The sequence below is a fragment of the Callithrix jacchus genome, chromosome 5, assembly GCF_049354715.1.
Source record: "Callithrix jacchus isolate 240 chromosome 5, calJac240_pri, whole genome shotgun sequence".
Classification (NCBI taxonomy): Eukaryota; Metazoa; Chordata; class Mammalia; order Primates; family Cebidae; genus Callithrix; species Callithrix jacchus.
In genome coordinates this window covers 146,293,254-146,311,045 of record NC_133506.1, presented here as the reverse complement: position 1 = coordinate 146,311,045, position 17,792 = coordinate 146,293,254, and the positions used below count along the sequence as shown (strand labels likewise).

Below are 17,792 nucleotides of genomic sequence, written 5' to 3'. Positions count from 1 at the left end.
GGAATATAGGCACGTGCCACCACGCCTGGCTAATTTTCATATTTTTAGTGGAGACAGGGTTTTACCATGTTGCCCAGGCTGGTCTTTAGCTCCTGGCCTCAACTGATCCACCTACCTTGGCCTCCCAAAGTGCTGGGGTTGTAGCATGAACCACTGCACCTGGACTGCCTCGACTATTTGAACAGGTAAGACTGATTGTCTCATAGAATGACACTATCTGAATTTGTCTGAACATTTCCTTATGGTATCTTTTTTTTTTTTGAGACGGAGTTTCCCTCTTGTTACCCAGGCTGGAGTGCAATGGCGCGATCTCAGCTCACCACAACCTCTGCCTCCTGGGTTCAGGCAATTCTCCTGCCTCAGCCTCCTGAGTAGCTGGGATTACAGGCATGCGCCACCATGCCCAGCTAATTTTTTGTATTTTTAGTAGAGACGGGGTTTCACCATGTTGACCAGGATGATCTCGATCTGTTGACCTCGTGATCCACCCGCCTCGGCCTCCCAAAGTGCTGGGATTACAGGCTTGAGCCACCGCTCCTGGCCATGGTATCTTTTAATTTGCTCCTCTGTCCATTATATGTTTTATAAAATGGGAATTAGATCTACAGGCTTGATTAGACTGAGGGTAAACATTTTTGGGGATGAATAATTCTTAAGTGATACTGTGTTGTTCATATTGCAGATTATCGTATGGAACATGATGGTAGTTGTATCACTCTGTGATGCTGAATTTGATAATCGGATTCAAGTGGAGACCACCAATGTCTTCTTCATAAGGGAAATATTTCACTTCGTAATTACCACATAATCTGAGGGATGTGACAGTTGACCAATAGCTTGTTCTCCAGCACACCCATTGACAATTAAGGCACTTTGAGTTATTTTATTGGGTCTCGCAAAATGGTACTTTTCTAATTCTGTTATTTTTTTCCTGTTTATTAGTAGGCATTCCTCTGTAAAGAAGAACTTTCTCTCATTAACTGGTGTTAAACTACAGTTCCTTCAGAAAGGGCGAAGTAGATAATGAAGTCTTCAGTTGCCAGTTTTTAGAATAAGGAATCAATGTGATACTTTCTACCCATGCTGTGAATGAGTTTTTCCACTTTATTGTTCTTCTACTTCTTTTTTGTGTCATAATAGATTTTTATTTTTTCAGCGTTATAGTTGTTCAGTAATCAATTACAAGCATTCTTTTTGACGATGTTCAAATTATTCTCAATTTTGCCAGTAGAAGCCTCTCCAAGCTGACTACTACTTCATTGTTCCACTTTTTTTCTTTTTTCTTTTCTTTTTTTTTGACAGAGAGTCTCGCTCTGTTGCCCAGGCTGGATGGAGCGCAGTGGCACGATCTCAGCTCAGTGCAATCCTTGCCTCCCGGGTTCAAGCAATTCTCCTGCCTCAGCCTCCCAAGAGGCTGGGACTATAGGCACACACCATCATGCACCACACCCAGCTAATTTTTTTTTTTTTCTGTTTTATTTGGGTCATTTATTTTCCTTCTAGTCCTGGGTTCAGTACATAGATGGCTTCTCTTCACCCTTTGGGTTGACAATTTTCTCCAGGTTGCTGCTTATGATATGATAAAGCTCAGCATAGAAGGCCCTCAGGTCCAGCACCATGGCCCTGAGTTCCCCATAGGCTGCCTCATCTCGCTCGTGCACCAAGGCCCGGTAATCCATCAGATGAGTCTCCTTGGAGGCCTTGGCCACAGCATCCCCACGTTCTGAGAAGTACTTGGAAATGGTTGTCTGGAAAGCTTCCACTTTGGTCTTGACGGCATTCACCCTCTCCAGTACCTTCTCCTGGATTGCTACTCCAAAATCATTTCCATCTTCAATCTTGGGGATCAGGTGCTGGATCCACGTGATTAACAGAATGCATTTCTCTTTGAGAGTCCAGACTTCTGGCTTAACCAGGGCAAGCAGGGACAGGACCTTCTCATTCCCAGGGAGAAATCCACACTTAGGGACTTCTTTCTTCTCCTGCTTATCTGTTTCCATCTCATCATCCTTGGGTGGAGGATCTGGGATGGGGATGTCCAGTGTGGCCCGGAGGGAAGTCAGGTCAGCCACATTGAGGGAGTCCTCTTGCAAGAGCTGATTCAGGTATATGATTTTCTGTGGCAAGAATCTGTAGAGGAATTCCTCAGCCTCCTGGAAAAGATTCTGCCTGAAGACCTCCACCTGTTTGCGGGCCTCCCCGCTCAGGCGCACCCCACACAGCTTGGCCATGCTGCTTCAAGTCGCTAGATCTCTGGTCTCCCTTTTTTTCTTTTTTAGTAGAAGCAGTGTTCTATACCATGTTGCCCATGCTGGTCTTGAACTCCTGACCTCAGGTGATCCTCCGACCGTGGCCTCCCAAAGTTCAGGATTACAGGCATGAACCACCATGCCCAGCCTCTGTCATTGTGTTTTGACTTCAGCTCGTTAGCTGAGGTCAGGTCTGGAATTTTCCAGTTGTGGTATTATGTTTGCACCCAAATTAGAGATGCTTAACCTGTACTAGTAGTAGGACTGTCATTGCTTCTCTGTGTTTTAGTTGGCATTCTACAGCAAGAAAAGTATTTCCTTTTTCATAGCAGTATGGACTTTTATTGTGTTCATGTGATTGATTATTATTGATTTTGATGCACAAATTGTTCCTGATGGGACCAGTAGCTTCAGGCTGGCTCCTGTGTTCATTTTTCACGTTTTTATCATTCTTTGAGCTCTTTCTAACTTCTTGGTATAAGATAGAATCATCTTGTATCTTCCTTTCTCCAGCCTTACAATCTAAAGTGTCTTTCTTTTAGTGGAGAATGGCATTTAGAAACCAAGATGGCCAGGCATGGGTGGCTCATGCTTGTAATCCCAACACTTTGGGAGGCCAAGGTGGGTGGCTCACGAGGACAGGTGTTTGAGACCACCCTGGCCAACGTGATGAAACCTCGTCTCTACTAAAAATACAAAAAATTAGCTGGGCGTGGTGGTGGGTGCCTGTAATCCCAGCTACTTGGGAGGCTGAGGCAGGAGAATCACTTGAACCCGAGAGGCGGAGGTTGCAGTGAGCAGAGATTGTGCCACTATACTCCAGCTTGGGCAACAAGCAAGACTCTGTCTCAGAAAAAAAAAAAAAAAAAAAAAAAGAAACCATGATGGTGGCTTTAGATGTGCTCATTACTAGCGAGGTATCATGGTTTTTAATCATAAGTCCCTCTTAGTGGACATAGCAAGGAAATGTTTTAAAAGGTGACTTCACAGCCAGGCACAGTGGCTCACGCCTGTAATCCTGGAACTTTGAGAAACCGAGGTGGGCAGATCAATATTCCTTATTGATATAGATTTAAGATTTCATATTCTAAAAGTTTGACTGTGTGTTTTCATAACTGTGCTGAATTGAAAATGAAAATTTCACATCATTTTCAATGTAAAATTTCAGTGTAAACTTCAGCGAGTATTCAGACAAACTACCCCTATGCAGCTGGATCCAATAATAAAAATTAGAACATCATCAGCACTTTGGAAACCACCATTCAGTCCCTCCCAGTCATTATACAACATCTATGCTCTCAAGGGCCATTGCATGAGTTTTATGACTTTTTGTTTATTGTGCCCTATTCAAAACATGTCGTTTAAAAATAACTGTTTTGGGGATTAGAATTGCATTAGATAAGAAACTTGAAATGGGCTTTGTAAATAATTTTTTATATTGCATAGTGTGATTTTTAATGTAAGTACAGTAGTAATGTATTTTGCAGGTAGGGAGTATAGTTTTAATTTGTATTTTATTCTCTTAGAGGGTAATCAGTAGAACCTTTTTGAGAGATAATTTTTTTCACTATCATTTGTTTATTGTCTGTGAACAACAAGTCAGAACCTCTGTTTCCTTTTATGTAAGGATAAGTCATAACTTTGTATCACCGGTCCTTAGCATAGTTCCTGGCACACATAAGCCATATAAGAAAATGTTTTAAAAATAAATATGTGAATCAGTTGAAGTAAGTACATGTTCACACTTGTATGTGACTTCACCTGCATTTATTTATATATGAAAGAATTTAGGGTGGGACTTGCATGTATGAAATTGCTGTAGGAGAGCTCTATTTTCATTATCAGTTTATACAAGAGTGACTGTTTTGCTTTATTTTATGTTTATTTTTGGGTGATGGGGTCTCACTCTGTCTCCTAGGACAGAGTATAGTGGTGTCATCGTGGCTCATTGCAGCCTCTCCCTCCTGAGTTGAAGGGATTCTCTTGTCTCAGCCTCCAGAGTAGCTGGGACCACAGGCGCATGCCACCACGCCCAGCTAATTTTTGTATTTTTAGTAGAGAATGGGTTCCACCATGTTGCCCAGGCTGGTCTCAAACTCCTGACCTCAGGTGATCCTCCCGCCTAGGCCTCCAAATGCTAGGATTATAGGCACACCACACCTGACTATTTTAAAAAACAATTTTATGCTAGTATGTAGCATAAACTGTAGGAAAATTACAATTGTAAGAATATAGGGTATATCAGTATTATATAAACAAATTACTCAGATGAAGGGTAAAATATGAATTGATACATAGAAAGCTCTGTTAAGTGTGTCTGCATCTTAGGTACTGTATCTTGATCTGTACGTTGAACCGGTTTCTCAAATCACAAATCTGGGAAGAGTCCAGCAAAAGGTTACTGATACTAGAAATGGATGCAATAGTAACAAACTGAAAAGAATAAGAATCTTCCTTGGAAAGATACTGGTTAATATATAGGATGCAATTATAAGGCTGAATGATCATATACTTTACCGTCTAAACTGGGACACTTTGGGAGTGGAAAGGCATACTATTAATTATGCTATGACAGCTGGAACAGACTGTTTCTGGCAAACTGGGACATCTGGCCATTCTGTTACAGGTGAATATGGGTTTTTCTTTTGCACCCTAGAATTCTAGAATTCATATTTCCCTAAACTCAAAGGGAGTAATAGTAGAATAACTAAAAAGGCAAACACTACCCAAAACATAGCAAATGTGGAACTGTCAAACTGAAAATATGAGAGTAATTATAGGAAAACAGCCTGTTGCATGACAAGAGTGACACCGTCTTGAAGTGAAACCAGTCATAATAATGTCCAGTGTTTGACCCGTGCATACCAAGGCTTTCCCGCAGCAAAGTTAAAAGCAATGCCTGTAGCATTGATAATGCCTCATGGAGGTGATTATCTAAACTCTCCAGTGGTCACAAGTTTCCTAAGGAAGACTGAGGCATGTTAAGCTGCACATGTGTTTGCTCTAGAAGCTTGTTCTATCTATAAAGGGTGTTTTCTAGAGGGTGACACGGGATCCACCATTTCTTAGTTGCCCAAGACGTTGCTTCTGTTCATAAGTCCCTATTACATGTTTCTTTCTGAGAAACTGGATTTGTTAGCCTCTTTGGCCTCTCAGGAGGCCATATAGGAGCAAAAGTTTATAGTTAAATAGTTGGTTGTATTACTCTTCTATGCTGTGTAACAAATTATCGCAATATAGCAGCTTAAGCGAACACAGGTTATATAACAGTTTCTGTTGTAGATAAGCCATGCCCTCTGCAAGGCTGTAATCAGTGTGTTGGCCAGGGCTTAGGTCACATCTGCAGTTGTAACTGGCAATGGATCTGCTTTCAAGCTCACTTAAGAGTGCTGGCTGATTGTAGCTGTTAAGACTAAGTGAGGGCTGTGGGCTTTTTCTGGCTGCCGATTGGCAAATGCCCTCGGTGCTAAGCGGCTGCCTACATTCCTTGTCATGTGGCCCTCTGCATAAGCCGTCTCTGCATGGCACCTTGCTCCTTCCAAGCCAATGAGGGAGTCAGGGAGCAAGTCTGCTAGCAGCGTGAAGTCTTGTATAATGTCACATAGTCACAGAAGTGACATCCCATTTCCTCTGTCATTTTCTACTGGTTAGAAGCAATTCACAGGTCCTGCTCATATTCCAGGGGAAGGAATTATACAAAGGCATGGGTACTAGAAGACCTAGTATCCATGAGATGAGGGGGAACGTTTTACCACAGGACAACATTCACAATAACTTATCAATGAGAAGTCTCTGACTGAGGTTTAATCAGTGTGGTATCTTACTTGTGATTGTTTTTGTGAAATCTAGCATAGTTTGTTAGACCATGTCTGCTTTCATTTAAGTGTACATCTGTGTTACAGCTCCCACTTTTAAATTCATTTCTGATGGTGAGCACAGTGCGTACTGTGGCTTGGGATAGCATTTCCATTTCAATAATATTGACAGTTGATTTTATTGTTTGCTAAGATCCCCACTTAATAGATCATTGATAACTGACTTAGTCTTTTTATAAAACAGATCGAAGATGCCTTATTTATTATGACACCTACTGTATACAGTTGTGACATCATATCTTAAGCATAATTAATAAAGTGTTCAAATTCTTCTTTAATGACACCTAAAATTATTGTTTAATTGAGGTTGTTTTAGGCTCATGAGGCTTTCTTGGACAACCCTTTGTTCAAAATGAAGGAATTGAGGGAGCATATTTTGTAATATGGAAGACTACTGGCACATGTCACCTAATGAGGAAAGGTGTCTCTTTCTGAACAAATGCAGTAGTTATCTTTGTCACTTATTTGGCAGTTAATCATGTATTTTGCTTTAACCATATCTAGTGTTTTTTTATTATAGAAAAACTTACATGTATATTGAAGTAGACAAAATAGTAGTATGTACCTCCAAGTACCTATTGTCCTTTAAAGCAAAAAACATCTCTTAACCAATGTTGTGTCTTTTTTATTCCCCGCAGCTTAAACCTTCCCAGATTCTTTAGGGGCAAATTCCAGATATCATTTTATTAAATAATGTATATTTACCCTTTTAATATGTCTGATCTCCTTTTTTAATACTGAATGCTCCCTGAGCATGTGGACCCTATAATCCTTATTTCAAGTTTCCAATGCCAAATTTGGAAAACTATGTAAGTATACGCTTAAGAAAAGTCTGCCTTCTCAGATTTCATGTGAATTCAGTCTACAAACTCACCTAGGATAAGTTATCTATCTGTTCTCTCCATTGAAGAGGAATTTCTTCAACTTTTTTGAATTACTTAAAGGGCATTTATTTATTTGTTTATTTTTGAGACAGGGTTTCATTCTTGGTGCCCAGACGGGAGTGTAGTGTCATAATCTTGGCTCACTGCAACCTCCGCCTCCTGGGTTCAAGCGATTCTCCTGCCTCAGCATCGAGAGTAGCTGGGATTACAGGCATTGCCACCACGCCCAGCTAATTTTTGTATTTTTAGTAGAGACGGCTTTACTGTGTTGGCCAGGCATTTGCTCTCAAACTCCTGACCTCAGGTCATCCACCTGCCTCGGCCTCCCAGAGTGCTGGGTAATTACAGGCGTGAGCCACTGCGCCTGGTCAAGGGTCTTTATTAAGGTTTGCTTTCTTTTGGTCATAGACTTGGACTTAGGAGCCTTGAAGTTTTGGTGCTTTTCTAACAGTCGTGTTTTTTGTTTGTTTGTTTTTGTTGTTGTTGTTGTAGTTTTGAAAGAAGGCAGTGGGTTAAACAGAACATGGAAAGTGGTTTACTTTATTGTAGTCACCTAACTCTCCCACTCTTAGCAGTGTCACAGAAAATTAGGGTCTGTTTTAAAATAAAACTTCGATCTCAGGGCAGGAATCATTTGAGAATCCTGTAACAGTAACTCATGATGCTGCCTGAATTCTATATAAAATGAGCCCTGTTAAAACAAAATTCATATGCTTTGGGATGGGATATTTTAAAATTCAACTTGGGAAGTAAAGAAAAGCTTGTTTTCCTTCATTGCTACCTTCTCCCCTCCCTAGCTAGCTTCTGTCAGTGTTTATATGTAGTTATATACATGTGTAAAATAGCAGATTTGAATTTATGTATTCCTTAGACCAACATTTATTTATTTATTTATTTATTCCATTTTATTTTATTTTATTTTATTTTATTTTTTTTGAGACAAGAGTCTCACTCTTTCAACTAGGCTGGAGTGCAGTGGTGTGATCTCGGCGCACTGCAACTTCCACCACCCTGGTTCAAACAGTTCTCATGCCTCAGCCTCCCTAGTAACTGGGATTACAGGTGTGTGCTACCATGCCCGGCTAATTTTTTTTATTGAGACGGAGTCTCGGCCTGCCTCCCAGGCTGGAGTGCAGTGGTGCAGTCTTGGCTCACTGCACCCTCCACCTCCTGGGTTCAGGCAATTCTCTTGCCACAGCTTCCCGAGTAGCTGGGATTACATGCGCCTGCCACCATACCTGGCTAATTTTTTGTATTTTTAGTAGAGATAGGGTTTCACCATGTTGGCCAGGCTGGTCTTGAACTCCTAGCCTCAAGTAATCTGCCTGCCTCGGCCTCCGAAAGTGCTGGGATTGTAAAGTGAGCCAGCCTCCATTCACCAATATTTAAACGTTTGAGTATATAAATGTTTAGGGATTTAGATGTGATTTAAAGTATACTTAAAAAATTTATAAATGTTAAGATAGAGATGTGAGATCAAACAAAATAAATTCTAAATGTTTTCATTCATTTTATGATTATTTATTTGAGAGAAGGTCTTGCTCTATTGCCCAGGTTTTGTGATTGTGGCTCACTACAACCTCTGTCTTCGGTGTTTCAAGTGATTGATCTTTCCACCTCAGCCTCCTGAGTAGCGGGGACTACAGGTGGATGCCACCGTGTCAGCTAATTTTGTATTTTTTTTAGTAGAGACATGGTTTCGCCATATTGCCCAGGCTGGTTTCAAACTACTGGGCTCAAGAAATTTGCCCACCCCATCCTCCCAAAGTGCTGAGTTTACAGACATGAGCCACAGCACCTGGCCTCATTTTATGATACAATCTTATTTTTAACTGTTCATAGGTATTTTCAGCATCTGTGAAATATTTAGTTATTTTTTATGAAATCTAGCATAGTTTGTTAGAACATGTCTACTTTCATTTAAGTGTACATCTATTTACAGCACTTTTAAATTCATTTTTGATGGTGTCAGTGAGTACTGTGGCTTGGGATAGCATTTCTGTTTCTATAATATTGACAGTTGTTTTTTTGTTTGCTAATATCCCCACTTAATAGATCGTTAATTACTGACCTAGTCTTTTTATAAAACTGATCGAAGATGGCTTATTTATTAGGACATCTATCTTGTACAACCATGACATCGTATCTCTAGGCATAATTTACAAAGTGTTCAAGTTCTTCTTTAATGGCACCCAGAATTGTTGTTCATTTGAGGTTGTTTTAGGCTTATGAGGCTTCTTTGGAAAACCCTTCATTGCTCAAAATTAAGTAATTGAGAAAGTATATTTTGTAATCTGGAAGACTTTAGGGGACCTGATAAGAAAGTAACTCTGTTTTCTGACAGATTTGGGAGAAAGCTTACTTTATATGTGAGAAAGCTTACTTTATATGTGGGCATGTTGAAGTATGTTTTCTCACCTTGAAACTCATTGAAATTTTATTTTTTCACCCTCTCAGTTGCTGTTATTTTCCCCTTTTTCTGTGTTTCTTTTTCAGAATATAATAGAGAATGAGCTTATATGGCAAGCCAGATGTGGTAGGGAAATTTTAGAAATGGAATTGCTTTTGATCAAAACACTTTCTTGTATGTTACCTTTCTCAAAGTTCTGTCCTGTGAGTTGTTAGTAAGCCTATAGAGAGAGCTTCTTTTGTCTTTTTCATTTATAGGGCAGTCACACATTTCAGTTATAATGTGTGACTGACAACATTTATTTTTCACGGGGTTTGGCTCTGTGGCCCAGGCTGGAGTGCAGTAGCATGATGATAGGTCACTGCAGCCTTGACCTCTTGGGTTCAAGCCGTCCTCCTGCCTCAGGCTCTCAAGTAGCTAGGGGTAAAGGCATGCACCACCTAATGGGCACACCCAGCTAATGTTTTCATTTTACTTATTTAGAGATGAGATTTCACTGTCTTGCCCAGGCTGGTCTCAAACTCCTTATGTGATCCTATTGCCTCAACCTCCCAAAGTGGAGGGATTACAGGCATGAGCCAACACGTCCAGCTCCAATATTGCTTTATAAATTAGAATAAAATTAGAAATTTTTTCTGAATAATCTATAAATTTTTTTTTTAACATTTCTATATGTAGTATTTAAGAAAACATTGTTGGTGATTATTATTGGAATAATGGTCTGAATGAAACCTGCTTTGGTATGAGCTGAGAGTTTCCGATCACATTGATTTAGCTCCAGGTATTCCTCCCATTATTGTAGATGCTTATTAGCAGAGCTTTTTATGTAATTTATATTGAAGAGTAGACTATTTTGAAGTAATACTATTCTTGTTAAACTATGTTGTAAAGAATCCTGAGCTCAGGCTAAGCATGTACACACCCATTTCTTCTAAAATTTGTATAGAAATAACAGAAAGATGTCATATGAGTGTGGTGAGTGATGTTTGCGTTAAGTTTATTGAACTGTAATAGAGCTAGAGGATAGACCGTGTTATTAATTGACAGATATTTTTGAGGATTCCTAGAGGATTACAAGATAGTAAATAGGATTAGAGAAACAACAGCTAGTAGAAAAAGTTGCAGCAGGAGAAAGAATAATTAGGTGTTAGTTCACAGCTGGTCCTGGGCTTCTCAAGAGAGCCCTGGTGGAAGTGTGAGTTTGGAATCAACAGTTTCATAATGGGAGCATGGCTGTGTTGCCATTACCATGGTAATTACAGAAGTTCATTCAGAACAGCAGGCTCGGTGGAGCCTTCTTTCTGCCCCCTTCAGAGTAGCTGGTATGCCAGGCTTTCACCTTTAGGATAAAACTAGAGTCATGGTCTTGCCAGAAAGTGGGTGATCTTTTATCTGAGGAGAGCATGAGAATGGAGAGAGCAGAGAAGAGCTCATGGCACTTTGGTTTTTACAGCAGACACGGGACAAGGACATTCCTACCTTCAGAATACTGCTCTTGTTAACATGCCCACCAGCTCATCATACACACAGAACTTGAAACCAGCGATCTTTTAGGACAACCAGACCTACACAAATGCAGCGGAAACCCACATGATATACTTACATTAACCATCTTTCATTCACAAAGCCGAACAGCCAACCAGGGATTTCCAGACATTTGAGGAAAACCAAGAGATTGAAACATGGAAGAGTCTCCTTTGAAGGGCAGTAATTATGAGTGAGGACTCTGTTCCTTTGCTTTTTTTTTTTCTTTTTTGCTTTTTATAGTAGCTTTCAAAAGCAAGTGTGCTTGAACAAGGTACTTCCCTCTCCTGCTGCAAGTTTATCGGAATGATATTTTGTTTATTTTTTGCTAATAACCTGTACATTTTTTTTTTTTGAGACAGAGTCTTGCTCTGTCGCCAGACTGGAGTGCAGTGGCGTAGTCTCAACTCACTGCAGCCTCTGCCTCCTGGGTTCAAGCGATTCTTCCGCCTCATGTGTAACGAAAATTTTCTTAAGTTTGCAGTTTACTAACATTTCTACGGACCCCTCTCTACTTTGCAAACCAGTCTCCTTAGCACATGTTAGCTATCCTTCAAGTATCCACTATTTCTAGTTGATTGGTTTTTGAATACACCAAAGATAAAGCATGGAAGATATCATAATTATAGAAGCAAATGTAAATGTTATAATCCCTGAATATATGAGGAAGTGGCTGGGGGTGGAGGAAATGAGGGATAGCAGGAAAGGTGGTCGTGCTTCTTTCCTTTTGTTTCATAGCCCAGATTTCTTATGTGCTATATGAAAACTGGTAAATCTAGCTAAAGATTTAGATGCAGAACTAGTTAGTAGAAGCACTAGAACAATACTATACCCAATGACACATAATAAAAATTAGGAGGTGGTCTAGGGAAGGAGTGTCAGGAGGTAGTGTGTGTGCCAGTTTTTCTTCTTGCAAAGTGCAGAATTAAGAGCTGTTGACTGAGGCCTGCAATATATTATTTGAAATTATGATAATCATCATTAAAAACTAAAACTGTTAATGGAGATTGTCTCCAGAGAAATGAACCCTAAGGGAGGGAGTGGTGAATAATACTTCGAGTTTTATACCCTCTTTACAGTTTGAATTATTTTTAGATTGTGAACTTACGGTATTCATAAAGTTTTAAACAAAGCATGTGAAAGGGATTTGGTGCTTATTCTGCTATTTTAACTGTCCATGGGAAGCTAACTTCAGACTTGTACATAGGTTCAAGATTGGTATCTTTTCTTTACATTTACATAGTAGCTTTCAAAACCAAGTGTGCTTGAACAAGGTACTTCCCTCTCCTGCTGCAAGTTTCCATCTTGTTGCTTACTTTGATAAAACGATTACTTAGAAAAATCTAAATGACTCATGTTTCTAGTCATACCTTTACATAATGCTTTACGTTTTACAGCACTTTCACATTCACTATTTGATTTCCACAACTCTGAGGTAGGCAGAGTAGGTATTTTCCTGTGTGATATGGTGAGGAAACTAAGACAAAGAAAGTGACTCGCCCAGAGTCGCGTGGCTTGAGAAGTGGTGGTGGAGCTCACTGCTCACCCACTCACCTTGAGGGTTTCACTCCCGCACAGCCTTCTGGCCTGCAATGGCTAAAGTGTCTCTCTTACCAGTTCTTACCTTTCTTCTTTTTTTTTTTTTTTTTTTTTTTTTTTTAGGGAGGGAGGAAGGAAGGGATGAAGGAAGGGAGGAAGTGGGGGAGGGAGGGAAGAGAAGGAAGGAATTCAAGCAATGAGAGAGACATTGCCGACCTGGATCTAGAGGTTTACAAGTTTATTTCTTTTTTTGAGAGAAGGAAAGAAAAAAAAATGAGTAAAGGAGAGAAAGAAAGAGGAAGAGAGGGAGGGAGGGTAAACGGAAATATTGCTTTATTCTGAAAAAAAAAATGGGTATTAATAATGGCCAATCAATGTTTCAATTAAACCTATGAGTAGGTGTGATGTGGTATTGACAAGAATGTATATTTTATGTATTTGAAGTGGAGAGCTCTATAAATATTAAGTTTACTTGTTCCGGATCTGAGTTCGAGTCCTTGATATCCTTATTAATTTTCTGTCTCATTGAATCTAAGTCTCTATGTATCTGGGTGTTAGGATCATTAGCTCTTGTTGTTGCATTGATCCTTTTACCACTATATTTTTGTTGCTTTAAAATCTATTTTATCCGCTACGAGAATTGCAACTCCTGCTTTTTATTTATTTATTTTTGCTCTCCATTTGGTTGGTAAATCTTTTTCCATTACTTTGTTTTGAGTCTTTGTGTATCCTTGCATGTGAAACAGGTCTGGATGTAACATGCCGTTGGGTTTTGGCTGTGTCTTTTGATTAGTGCTTAGGGGATTTAATAGATTTAAATTTAGGGTTACTGCCATTTGATGTTAACTGGCTGTTTGATCCATTCGTTGATGAAAATTCTTTATGTTGGTGCTCTTTACTTTTTGGTATATTTTTAGTAAGGCTAATACTGGTTGCTTCTTTCTGTGTGTAATGCCTCTTTCAGAAGCTCTTGTAAAGCAGGCCTGGTGGTAATAAAATCTCTGAGTACTTGCTTGTTCATAAAAGATTTTATTTTTCCTTCAGTTGTGAAGCTTAGTTTGGCTGGATATGAAATTCTGGGCTGAAGGTTCTGTTCTTTGAGGATGTTGAATATTGGCCCCCACTCTCTTCTGGCTTGTAGAGTTTCTGCTGAGAGATCTGCTGTAAGTCTGATAGGCTTGCCTTTGTGGGTAACCTGACCTTTCTCTCTGGCTGCCCTTAGTATTTTCTCCTTCGTTTCAACCCTGGTGAATCTAACGATTTATGTGCTTTGGGGTTGCTCTTCTTGAGGATTATCTTTGTGATGTTCTCTGTATTACCTGGGGTTGAATATTCACCTGCTTTGCTTGTTCAATAAAATTTTCCTGAATAATATCCTGAAGGGTATTTTCCAGCTTGAATTCATTCTCTCCGTCGCATTCAGGTACACCTATCAAACGTAAATTTGGTCTTTTCACATAGTCCCACATTTCTTGGAGACTTTGCTCATTCCTTTTTATCCTTTTATCTCTAATCTTGTCTTCTTGTTTTCTTTCATTAAGTTGGACTTTGACCTCTGTTATCCTTTCTTCTGCTTGAACAATTCGAGTGATTAAACCTGTGCATACTTCTCGGAGTTCCTGTATTGTATTCTTCAGTTCCGTTAATTCACTTATATTCCTAAGTTGTCTATTCTCAATAGGATTTCGTCGTACCTTTTTTCAAAGTTCCTAGTTTCTTTACGTTGGGCTACAACATGTTCTTTTAACTCACAGAAGTTTCTTATTATCCATTCCTTGAAGAGTGATTCTGTTGTTGGGATGCGCTCGTTCTCCGTCAAGCCTTGTTCCATTGTTGATGTGGAACTGTGATCATCTTTAGAGGGAGAAGCGTTCTGATTTTGAGTATTCTCAGCCTTTTTATGCTGGTTTCTTCCCATCATTGTAAATTTATCCTCCTGTCGTCTTTGAAATTACCAACTTTCAGATTAGGTCTCTTGATTGTACGTCCAAGTTGTTAGTTCCCAGGGCCAGAATGGCAGCGTTAAGACTGATGGTGCTTTTCTGCCCAGGATTCTCCTGTCTGGCTTCCTTCTTATGTCCGTAATGGGTGACTCTACCTTCCCCTGGCTCCAAACCTCGTTCAGAAGGGGAACCAGTCTCGTTTACTCTGTGCCGAGAGCTGCCACGCTGAGGTGCCGTCACAGCCGCTGCGTCGGTCTCAGGAGTCCTGCTGGGAACCCGTGTGGGTCCTCCAAACCTCAGTCAGAAAGGGAGCCGGCCCTGTTTACTCTGCTCTGAGAGCTGCCGAGGTGCCGGCAAAACCGCTGCGCTGGCCACAAGAGTCGCGCTGGCGACCCAACACTGGGGATCTTCTGCTCCGTGAGCGACCAGAATTTGAAAGTGTGGCATCCTCTAGTTCTGTGCCCTTTGACTGAGAGCTGCAATCCTGAGCTTTTATGGATCGGCCACCTTGGATCTCTTACCTTTCTTCTTTATGATGTACCCACACTCAAGTTCCCACATTAATTGCTTCCTGCATTCTCAACTTGTATTCAAATTGTGCTTAACGTATATAAATGTGTGTTATTTTAAAAAGTGAATTTTACTGCATTTTGAAAATGCCACACATAAACTTTGAGTGTGATTCAGCTCTTGTTATTTCTGCAGCTGCACAACACTATTCCTTCCTTACCTTCATCCTTCTGTCCAGAATTTTTCAGACACCCTTGTTTTGAAGCGTCATGGCTTGCTGAAGCAAAGTGGTAGAATTTAAATGTTGTTGCCTTCAAGAATTAACTAATCTTTTGGACTTGTGATACTGTGTAATCTTTTTGAACTTGTGATTTGGCCTCATTTGAACTCGGCAGAAATGGTTCTCATCCAGGAAATTTTGGATTTCCACAAGTGACTCACTGGACAAACTGCGTGGTCATGGGGAAGGAAGCGTGCTCAGCTCTTGTGTTGGGACCCTTAATACGATTGATTTAATAACTTTGACTAGCAATTCCCAATGTCTGGAATTCCTCAGGGATAGTTTCTGTCAGATTCTTTTTTCCTGAAAATACACCATCTTTTCCTCTTTTTTTTTTTCTTGGCGTGTTTTGTGATGTTTTTTTGTGAGAAGTGAACAGTTTGAATGTTGTAATGTGGTGACTCTGAAAATCAGATTCTCCGCCTCCTCAGTGATTGCTTTTTTGAGGCTTGCAGTCATCCATTTGTATAATGACTTTTCTAAACCAGTTTTGCAAAGTCTGTATTCCTTGTTGTGTGTGGTCACTGAAGTTTCTGTCTTACTATCTCTGGACAACTGTAATTTGATAGAGATTTACCAATATCTGGATCTCTATCCCCCCAGTAGAGAAAGGTTGCAGTCTAAGGGGATAGAAACAAAGGCAAGCATCTGTGCTGTTCCCCCAGGCTACTGCCAGACTGAGCAAAGTGCACAATCCCAAATTGTTGGAGGGCAAGGTTCCAGCCCTGGTACCAAGAAGCTGCTCTAGGAGGTACTCCTGTGCCTATCTCTAGTGGGGTGGAGGGGCGCTGAGAAGTAGGGGATGATAGCTGGTTTGCATGCTCTGCTTTCTTCTCCCTTCATCAACCACTGCCTTGGGTGTTTAGTTTAATGTCAGGTTAGGTTCCAAGGTTCAGAATAGTTGATTCTGATGTATTTTTCAGCTTAATGGTTTTGGTGGAAGGGCTAATGCCTGGAGCTTTCTACTCTGCCGTTTTCCATGTTGGTGACTCCACTCTTTTGTTTTGGATGTGACTGCACTTCATGCCAATTGTAGCCAGTTCTTTTCTACTTCCCCACTATTTATCAAACAATGCTGCTTTTTTGTTGTTGTTTCTAAAGAGACTGAAACTATATTAATGGCGTAAAATATTTTGAAGAATTTCCCCAATATCCTTCACAAAAATTATGCTTACGTTTATTTTTATTTTCTATGATTATTGAGGTAGGGCCTTACTGTGTGGCCCAGGTCATAGCTTACTGCAGCTTTGAACTCCTGGGCTTAATGATCCTCCTGCCTCAGCCTCCCAAGCAGCTGGGACTGTAGACGTGCTCCACATCCAGGGAATTAAAATTTTGTTTTTTTGTAGAGACCGTCTTGCTGTGTTGCTCAGGCTTCTCTAGAACTCCTGTCCTTAAGCAGTCCTCCTGCTCTGACTTCCCAAAGTGCTGGTATTATGAGTGTGAGTCATTGCACCTGGCCTATGCATGTCTTCAGAGTGACACTGTTGTTTTCTGAGCTGTTAACGGTGTGGTTGCTAAGAATGGTTTTTATTTTTGTAGAATTTAAAAGTTTTCAGTTCTTTCACAGTTTTATAGCTGGAAAATGGCAAAGAGAACCACATTTTATAGGTCAGGGGAATCAAGGTCTAGAAAACAGGACTGGCAGAGATGCTACTTTGTTCTTTCCACTCAACCCTGGTTTATTATAATATTCCTGTTGTCTCAGTGACACAGAAAGAGCCACAGGTCACTTTCTTATTGTGGTGAGAATGAAGAACTCTTTCTGAGACAGTTCATGATGTGAGTACCTTATTTTTGAAGTGTATGGAATATTTTGAATATTTGATAAAACTATGTAAGTTTGATGATAATTTGCTTTTTTTTTAGGGTGAGCCAGAGTTTGCATATGGAATCTGAAGAATGAACTCTGTTACTATAAACTAAGTCAGACCATAATGTAATTTGATTTTGGTTTTACTTCAATTTAATAATACCTTGTATTTATTTATATAGTGATTTTCTTCTCAGGAGTGGTAGGTACTTTACAGATACTTCATTATACTACAACATTGGCATCTGGAAAACTAGAGGTGTTCATGTCTTTATAAGCAGAAAAACATCAACACAGATTTTCTGATTGAGCATAATCACAGAAATCTGTTACCCAAGTCAGGTGTATGGATGGTATGCAGGGTGGCAATCCAGGGATCCTTGCTTTTTATAGAGTTGAAACATTATGTGGTTAAATAGATACATAAATTGTCAAGAATATGGTAGAAAGAGCATGATGAAACATTCTTGTAATTTGTTCACCAAAGTGGGTAAATCCTTTGCCTTGAAGACAATGTGAAGATGCTGTAAAAAACATATCCTGCCCCTAGGTGCAAGTTACGGAGTTCAGATATAGTTATGTTTTAAATGTTTAGCTATTCATGAGAATATTTTATGAATTTTTTGAAAGTTTTCTTGTATTGACAGGAAAGTAAGAGCGGTAATGTTTAATTGTGCACACTTAACTATGTTGTTAGGCTGAGTTTGGTCATATTTGAGAATTTTCCTTTTGATGTTATTGTTAAGCCAAATGTGAAGGCTTGAC

At 39.9% G+C, this 17,792-nt stretch overlaps 1 protein-coding gene and 1 pseudogene across 1 annotated transcript in view; one reads left to right on the top strand and one right to left on the bottom strand.

The window, feature by feature from the left end:
- Positions 1-17,792, top strand: part of USP12 (ubiquitin specific peptidase 12) — a 105,715-nt gene that overhangs the window by 26,551 nt on the left and 61,372 nt on the right. The gene's annotated exons all lie outside the window — the stretch shown is intronic.
- Positions 1,458-2,263, bottom strand: LOC100389058 (proteasome (prosome, macropain) activator subunit 2 (PA28 beta) pseudogene; annotated as a pseudogene).